General features: G+C 42.4%; 1 pseudogene; it reads left to right on the top strand.

Moving 5' to 3' along the window:
* The first annotated feature begins 3,036 nt into the window (after positions 1–3,036).
* LOC141129941 (chymotrypsin A-like) lies at positions 3,037–9,751 on the top strand (annotated as a pseudogene).
* Positions 9,752–9,936: the final 185 nt, after the last annotated feature.

Below are 9,936 nucleotides of genomic sequence, written 5' to 3'. Positions count from 1 at the left end.
CATCATAGACCATGGGCTCCCCTCCTTCACTTCGGCTCAGCAGTGTGGGGATCTCACTTTTATTGAAAAGAAGCTTTAGGATACAACAAAGCCATGGGAAATATTGGCACAAACCAGCATTTATTGAATAAAAACCCTAAGATTCAAACAAGACCTAGAGGTTTAAGCTTAGTGGATTTAACTGGCTGGATGTCAGTGGAGAGTTTTTATGAGTCTAATGCCAATGTCTACCATTTTCTGTCTTTGTTTTGTTGTGGATGTGTTAGTGGTGAGCTGGTGGTCTAGGCAGACTTCAGAAAGATTATTTCACTTTAATTGTTAGTGGGAGATATTCTGTTATATTATGCCAGAAGTAGAAGCAGAGTGATCTCCACCCCCACAGTGCCTGCATAGTTCTGGTGTAACATCATTTATCAGAGATGAAGGAGACAGCAACAGAGGACTTGTGAAGCCCCCCCACTGACCTCCAACAGATGGGGTACTGACGACCAAGTACAAATGGTATGGGAAACTTTTTATCTCTACAGATATGGTTTTATCTCTTATATGAAATAAAGAGTGGATATTATTGAAGATGAGGAACATCTCCAAAGTCAATGGATATTGTGGTTCAACAATACAGAATTTTCACAAATAAACGCACAGAAATCTTGGATTCCAGGATCTCACCAATACGTCTCACATGTCTCCTAAGGACCCCATAACTAATACATTTTCAGTTAGAAGAAATTATATCATTGACCATGGGCTTCCCTCCTCCACCATGTCTCAGTGGTATAGGGATCCCACCTTTTTTTAGAAGAAGCTCAATATAACAAAGGGAAATAATGGCACATACCAGCATTTGTTGAATAAAACTCTAAGGCGGGGTTCACACCATTGCGAATTGAATGCAGGATCCCCGCATAAAATTCACAATAGCAGGAGATTTTGATCGGCTCTCTGTGGAGCAGGTTCACATATCTCCGCAGCAGGTCCGGTGCCTCTTTTGGTCTGTTTCAGGTACGAATTCAGTCCAAAATTCGGGCTGAAATCAGACCTGAAATGGCGACCCAGCACGCGCTGGGCCCCTGCAGTGAGACGGATCCGTCTTAGGTGTGAACCGAGCCTAAGATTCAACATGCAGATGGCACCAATCTTTTTGTGCCTTGGCCTGAATGAGCTAGCTGTCACAGCCACAACATGCTTCAACGCACGCAAAAAGGCATGAGCTGCAGCACTCTGCTTTGCTTTGTAAATTGACCTTTAATTGGCCCCCAGCTAAATATACACATATGAGGTGTTAAAATATGTATATATATATGGAAATATGGGGGGCCACTTGTAAAAGTAATGCAGTCTTTGTTGTTTTTCAAAATCAAGAAAACAAAGCAGCTTTCTTCAGCTAAAGTATACACAAACAGTCCTTAATTCTGAACGTTCTTGAAGAACAACACTATTGGCTCACCGCCACTATACCAGTCCCACACCAGGGTTTGGGGTTCCCATCTGATTCAGTGTACAGGAAAAAACGCAGGAGCTTAACAAACAATATTTTGATCACAATACAGTCCACACTTCCTCACAGACAGGCACTGATTCCTTCATGATCCTTTTCAGGTCTCCCCTGCTGGCAGGTTAACCCTTTTGGTACCAGGTCCCTGTAATCAGGGTCTCACAACTCCTTCTGAGCCTCCAAATTCTGGGTCCTAACTGAGGACTGAGTGCACTGTAAGCCAGATTTCTTCTCTCCAAGTGAACTTCCCCAGAACGGCTCACCCTGCATGCCCTCTACATGTTGGTGGCTAGTGGAAATTGGCCTCTACATGTTTATGGCCAGTGGAGATTTCCCCTACATGTTTGTGGCCAGTGGAGATTGCCCCCTACCTGCTTGTGGTCAGTAGAGATTGCCCCCAACATGTCTTTGGTCAGTGATAGATTGACCTTACATATTGGTGGGCAGTGGAGTTTACACCATATATATTGGTGGTCAGTGGAGATTGCCCTTTACATATTGGTGCCCCACATAGCATTTCCGTTAGTAGTCAGTACCCACATTTGCTGGTGGTCAGTGGAAGCTTCACAGGTCCTTCACTGCTGTCTCTCATCTCCCTCATCCCAGCTGCACACCAGAACAATGCAGGCACTGTTGGGCTGGAGATCATTCTGCTTGTACTTCTGGCATACAACAGAATATGTCCCTCTAACAAACAGAATGAGAGACTCTTTCTGAAGTCTTGCTAGATGACCTAGGTGCCTGGGACTAGTGACACCAATGCCTGGAACATCTAGTAATATGAACAAATGAAGTAGTCATGATCCCAGGTGGGCCCATGCTTGCCTGTCACACCAGCTCCTCGCTGTAAATTCCACAACATAACAAAGACAGCTAATGGCACAAATAGGCATTCGATTAATGAAACTCTCCATTGACATTCAGCAGGATACAATCAGAAAATTTAAACCTCTATGTCTTAGTTGAAACTTAGAGTTTTAACAAATGCTGGTTTCCCTTTGTTATGTTGTATGGTGGGATATCTTTTAAATAAAAGTGATAAGTGGAGGGGGGGAGCTCTTGGTCCATAAGGGATTTTGGTTTAACTGAAAAGGAATTGGTTATGGAGTCCTTAGAAGACATGTGAGAAGAATTGGTGGGATCCTGGAACTCAAGATCTGTGAGTGTTTAATGGTGAAAATTTCTGTTATGTAGAAAAACAATATTCATTAATTTTTTAGATGTTCCTCCACGTAAAAAAAAAAAAAAAAAGACTTTTTAGGTAATATGGAGTAAATGACGTACTCTGATACATGGACTAATTATAGATTACATCACTCAGCGAGAGTCTGGATAAGTGACGTTCTCCTGTAACACCTGTTTCTTCATATCTTTTCCTCCAGCCAACGTTGGAGGAATATCAGGGTTTGCTAAAGGTTGCTTGATAAGGAGGCCTAAAATTGTCATAATAACAAGCCTGGAGCTCTCCCCTGATTGGCCGACTGAGCGTATATAAGCTGAACAGACCTTACAATCGTCCTCTTACCCAAGAAAAGCAGAAAATGGCAACACTGTGGGTCCTGTCCTGCCTGGTCCTGCTCAGCGGAGCCTATGGTGAGTACATGTACTGGATGTTTTTGGCACAATGTCATTATTATAATCTATATGTTTTTACAGATATTATACATAGGATATATTTTAGACACCCACATTCATAGAGCGTATGTAATGTAGTACATTGATCTGATTATATGGAAGACTTAGCGATCTCCATCATAGTGATCACATCGAAGAACCGTTCTATAGGATTCATTTCAGCTTCCAAAATGAACTTCCCCTCCACTATGGATAAGACAATGAAACAAGCACTACTGGACAATATATGGCCGGGATAGCCTGGCTCTGGTTATATTACTATATTTTTTATTAAATAGATAAAAACAAGTAAAAAAAAAAAGAAAATCCACCTTATTATCGATCATATGTAGACAAAGTGCAAAGGCGATAACTGAAACTTAATGACCATACATACGTTGTGTTGTATTATATGGTGGTGTGTAACAATGTATTACTGGCAGTTATAATAAGAATGTGTATTTCTCAGGTTGCGGTGTTCCCGCCATCAGGCCCTTCATCTCCGGCTTTGCCAGGGTTGTGAACGGTGAAAACGCCGTCTCTGGTTCTTGGCCATGGCAGGTGTCTCTTCAGGTACGATCGTTTCTTACCACATTTTTAATCTTGTTGTCTAAATTGTAACATTTCTTGGTTTTAATGTCATTTCTAGGGATCTGTCAGCTCAGAATGTCATCCATTGTGTATAAACATACCCCCCTCCCCCATCCCTCAGATCTATGTCTTACTATAGACACAATTTAGAGTTTCACTGACTGAATGTTTTAATTTTCAATTCCTAACTGAAAGATGTAGTGTTGCACAGCCCTGTTAGAATAGTGAAGTGAGAGGAGGCAGAGGTAGGTGACAACCCTCATCGAAAAATAAAATAAAGGTGGGGGGGTGGTAGGGGTGGAGAAGATGTGTCCCACCAAAGAACATTAAGGAGCAGAAGATGGCATTTAGAAGCACCTAGTACATTAGAGGGGGAGGGTATGTGGAGAGGTTTCCCTCTTTTATCTCTAAGGGGTAGGTGAAATGATCTGTATATAAAGCGATGATCTTATGACTCTTCTCCCACAGGACTACACTGGAATGCACTACTGTGGTGGCTCCGTCATCAACAATCTCTGGGTTGTCACTGCTGCCCACTGCCCAGTCAGGTGAGTCTTATATAATAATATTCTACTACAAAGTCAGCATTAACTGCAATGCTTCACTGGTCATCTGTACATCCAGAGCCTCTGGTTTATAGACTAGATACATCCTAAATATAGAACCATTTATCCAACTGTCCATCCAGATCCTCAGGTTTATAGATCGGATCTATCAAAAATATAGAACCATTTATCCAACTGTCCATCCAGAGCCTCTTTTTTGTAGACCAAATAAAATATAGAGTCATATATCCAATTCACAACTGACTGTTATCTCTCTTTTTTTCAAGATATAGACGGGGTAGAGTTTGTAGAAACTAGAGATATGTAGATAATACGGGTGGTATAGTCTTGTACCCATTACTATTCTACTGTGAAGAAATGACTTTTCACTGCTAAACATGTATGGAGCGCAGAAGGTTGAGTCTGAAAACCATAGTCACCACAACACCCAATCACTTCCCAATGACCTGCCATGTTTTTCTTCCATCCAGATCTTTCCACCGTGTGGTCCTGGGTGAATTTGACCTTTACTCCAATGCTGAGCCCATCCAGGTCAAATCCATTGGCAGAGTAAGTTCTTATTATTGAAGGAGAATTTTTTTAAAGATTTAGATGTGAGAAGGTGATCAGTGTCATCAATGTGTCTTCTAAGCTTTCCTCCTGTGTAGAGATTGTAGTGATATATGTATGGGTGGGCAGACTTATTTCTTAATGCATTTAAAGGCCGTGCTCCCTCCATGGTCATGGCACACAGATTGGGACTTGTAGTATTCACAGATATGGGATGGAGTTCTGAAGATCCTACAAGACATTTCTTCCTCTCTGTTATTTTCATTTGTAAAAGAATACAAATAAATAACGAAAAAAGTTAACTTCAATTAAAAAGACCTGAATATAGATGATAGAATTTCTGCATGTACTGAGGTCCTCTGGTTTGTTAAGAGGGATCATCTAGGCACAAGGTGTGTGCTCCAAGACTACAAGTGGTCCTATATATGGGGCTTTGTTTGCTCCCGGGTCCTGAAGCAAAAGAGTCAATAAAGCTGATCCAGCCATTGATTCAGACTTGCACAGTTGTACCGACTCCTCTCCTTTACTGAAATTTCTTACTCTGATTTCACTGCACACTTCGAGCTTCTCACAATGTGCATTTGAAGCTGCAGTAAGTCAGATGGAGTTCCGCCTCATTTCCTGGACGGAGGTCATCCACCATCATCTTGTGCAGGAGTAGGCAACCTTAGATCTCTAGCTGTGGTAAAACTACAAATCCCATCATGCCTCAGCCTCTGGGAATTATGTCTGTGTCTGTCAGAGTCTTGCAATGCCTCATGGGATTTGTAGTTTCTTCACAGCTGGAGTGCCAAGGATACCTATCACTGTGCCCTTTTTTGCTTGTGGAATGTCCAAAGTAACTGCTTGGGCCCTTTAATTGTCAGCTGAGATTCCTCCGATGTACAAGTGACATGGAGTTCTGGAACATTTATCACTTTTTAGATCGAGAACTTTTTCAGCTTTCCGCAACTTAAAATAACATATGATGGCGGTTTAAGGTGGAGACAACTCTCAGTATAATGTAATAGGAGAATAAAAGATGACAAGTAAGCAGATTAATCTACAAATTGAGAAGATTCATTGATCCTTAATATAATGTTTCTCAGTTCTTCAGACACCCCCAGTACAATGCCCAGACTGCTGAGAATGACATTGCCCTGATCAAGCTTTCCAGTCCTGCCACCCTCAATGACCGCGTGTCCCCTGTATGTCTTGCTGCTTCATCTGATGTCTTCAGAGACCTCTTACTGAAGAATCCTTTGTAAAGTAAAGGGAATCCCATCTTAGAGAGTTATGACATGTGCCCCCCTGAAAAATTCAGCTATCCTGCTGTTCCAGTGATATCATAAAAATTTGGAACATCGCTATCTGTCCCAATGGCCACCAAGACCAACTGAGATGATGAATCCTCCCAGAGAGGACACAGACAGCAGTTTCCTTGGTGGCCCCCTGTACTGGTGAACTAGTGGCAAATGCCCTTTTTCCTTTTGTTAAAGTGGCTCTTCATGGACATCGGATTGTCACTCGGTGGTACGACTCATTAATGTACATGTACAATTTTTTTTTACCAATTTCCATTTCATGAATTTATGAAGACTGACATAATAATAACATTTCCCTTGGCCGGCATTCCACTTTTTGTCTCTCCAGAATATAAAAGTTTGACTCAGAAGTCTCCAATGAAGTGGTGACATGTAGGAACACTAAATACCTTGGTTTATGAAAGTTTTTTTTGGTAGAATAAATTATTATTTGAAATTTTTGAAAAAAAAAAAAAACAACAGAGAAGTTACACAAAGAAGCATCATAAGGTGGAAAAACTGCCAAACATTTCCAGTAAAAATGGGGCAAGATATCAGTTTCAGTCTGGTATGGACAGGCATCACAATGACACGGCCATAAAATGGTCTTCTGTGGAGAACTATACATAAAGATGTCTAGAGGTTAAATATGTCAGTTGCTGTCCATCTTATACATTAATCCATCTTCTCCCTTTCCCTCTCAGCACTAGCTGAACCAGCTAAACTTCAGCAGGTGGCTCTTCCTCTTCTGACAACACTGACTGCCAGAAATACTTTGTCCCCAGAATCGAGGCCTCCATGATCTGCGCTGGTGCCTCCGGTGCCTCCTCCTGCAAAGTAAGATGATCTACAGACTTCTTTTGACCAGCTTTTAGCTTTCTTCAGTCATCTTGTTGGACAGAACCATAGCTTATGGATCCAAACATCTCTAATGTGGGTCACTTTATATGAGGCAATAGAGGGGGTTTTGGGGACTTTGAATGAGAAGCATGATAACATGCATCTCCATCCCTAATCAGGTACATAAAGAAAGCGTGTCGGGACTTTAAATGAGGTGTGTATATTGTAGCTAATCGAAGGAGTCAAAGTGAAAACATGAACAAGTATTTATTTATTTGCCATGATCGAGTAGGTACATAGCAGACAATACATGCAATAGTGGCACATAATATAACAAATCATGTATCCAAGTCATTTACATGTTACATTAGCATGAATAGAATATACAATAATATTGTCCTCAATAATAAAAAATCACTATAATATAACAGTTATAATCCAACGTATTGCCTGGATCCAAAGACCATGTAAGTATGTGTGCGTTGCATCTAGGTTAAGCTCGACGCGTTTCATGAGATCTATCCAATCATCAGGGACGGATGCATGATACATCTATAAGGAGAGGTAAGTATATCAAAATCAACCATTCATGTACAAGAATTTGGAAAAGAAAGAATATACATACAGGGAGGATAAAGTAGTCATCCCTGTAAGACTCAGATATCTGCTTAGTGTGAGCTTAGTGTGAGTTTTTTTGCAGCCCTAGCACACTGGCGGTGTGTTTGTTTCACACTAAGCACCTTTAAAGTCCCGACCCTCTTTCTTTATGTACTTTACATGAGGCAGGGCAGTTTGTAGACAAACAATCATACATAGAGTATCATTAGGGGTGTTGCTAGGTGGAAAAAAGACCAGGGGCTTCAGCCTGGAGGTAAAGGGGGGATGTGAGTGAGGTGGGGTGGTCGGGGGGTGGGTTTGGGGAGGGTGATAGGCTCACTTGCTTAACAATGACCCACACTGGCCTATCTGACATAAACTGACCTACCTGACACATACACTGACCTACCTGACATACATGATTGACCTACCTGACTGACCTACCTGACATACATGACTGACCTATCTCACATACACAGATTGTTGCTGCTTAGTGCTTAGCCTTACCTGTAGTGTGCGAGTACACTCATCCTGGGCCCCGGCATTCACCACCACTCAGACAGCCCTGCAGGCACCAGAAAGCCATAGCCAGGATAGAAGAGCCGCCCGCCCATTTACACAGAGTCAGCAGCTCAGCGGGGATCTCCTGGTGCCCAGTGCGGCTGCAGTGCCATTCCCGCCTCCTCCTGGACCTGGCAGCGCCTATGATGGACGTCACGCGTCCCGCGGTCTCGGCATTGGATGAGTGTGACGTCCGTCATAGGAGCCGGGTCCCGGAGGCAGGACTTTTTGTACGTCACTCGGCCACGCTGGCGGGAGATCGTTCCCTGTTGCCGCGGCTCGGGGCTAATAATGCATTTAGGAATTTTGAGACCCGGGGCTTCTTGGGGGCACACTCGGGGCTCCAGCCCCCTTCAGCCCCCCCCCCCCCGACGCCACTAAGTATCATAGATATTATTATTATTCATTATTCAAGTATTACATTAATCCTAATGAGTAGTAAAGAGTGAATAATGAATGATTTGCTCCTTCATTGATGGTTCTGTGCTCTGTTTCATATGGTGGACTATATTCTGCATATCACTGTTGTTGAAACTAACTGGTGAGGGGTTCTTTTAGACCCATTAGTGGTTCATATTTGTGTTTCATGATTTTTTCCAGAGGTCAGGTTCTCCTCTGAGACCCATTGAGTGTCTTTTGTCAAAGAATACTGTATTTAATTAAAATGGCACCAAGCTTGGCCTTGTGGTTGAGCAGTGCCGTCATGGTGTAAATGACCTTATATGGACCCTACAAAGTCCAAGAATTGCCAACTGTGTTATGATGCCGATTAGAACAATAAAGCCATCTTAAAGTTTATTAGTCTATATGAAGATGGGAAGGATTAGAAGCCCTGTCAAGTTTTTCTGCTATCCAATGGCTCCCTTCATAATATCTCCACTCACTTGACCCCGTCAAACCCAATAATAATAATACTTAATATCAATTATGGCTTTCCTTTAGTGTATGGTAACCTCAAAAGAAAATATTTGGGACTACATTGCTTTGCCTCTCATGACCCAAATACTGATTCCATTTCTGATATAATGAATTGAATCCACACTCAGGTTGGAGTTATGTTCTATTGTAAGTAGATAATATTGTGTTGTGACTCCATAGTTCTGTCTATATTAACCTCTTCCATCCCAGCCTCCGATCCCTTTAACTGGGGATTTATGCTTCGGAGGCAGGAAGGAATTACTGATTGCTTAATCACCGTGATTGGCAGTCACAATGGTCACATTATCAGGATCCAATCTCAGCAGCTCCCAATTATTACTAGAGAAGAGGATCTGTCTATGATAGCTTGGTCAATGTGTTGGGAGCACGTAGCGAGCGCACTCTCAGCACAGACACTTTGGACATCCATGGACGCATATGTGCGGTGTGTGAGTGTTAAAGCACAAACTCTTTGCAGCCACACATAAGCTTTATGTGGGTAGCAAGTGGTTTATTAAAATGACAGATGATTATTTGAGAACTCTTTTGTAATTCCCAAATTTGCTCCCTTTCAGGGTGACTCAGGTGGACCCCTTGTGTGCCAAAGGAATGGAGCCTGGACCCTGGCTGGAGTTGTGTCTGCGGGCAGCCCGACCTGTTCTCCATCTTCTCCCGGAATCTACGCCCGCGTGGCCTCCGTCAGATCCTGGGTGGACCAGACTGTTGCCGCTAACTAAATACCATCCAATTTCCTTTTTCTACTCAATAAAGTACCTTTTTTATTAATATATGGCTGTGAGTTTTCTTAAGATTCATAAAGTCACAGCTCCACCTCTGAACAAATCACCACCCCCTTCACAGCTCCACCTCTGAACAAATCACCACCCCCTTCACAGCTCCACCTCTGAACAAATCACTACCC

The sequence above is a fragment of the Aquarana catesbeiana genome, linkage group LG01 (assembly GCF_042186555.1).
Source record: "Aquarana catesbeiana isolate 2022-GZ linkage group LG01, ASM4218655v1, whole genome shotgun sequence".
Taxonomy (NCBI): domain Eukaryota; kingdom Metazoa; phylum Chordata; class Amphibia; order Anura; family Ranidae; genus Aquarana; species Aquarana catesbeiana.
Note: the sequence above shows the minus strand (reverse complement) of the source record. Positions and strands in the feature narration are given on the sequence as shown.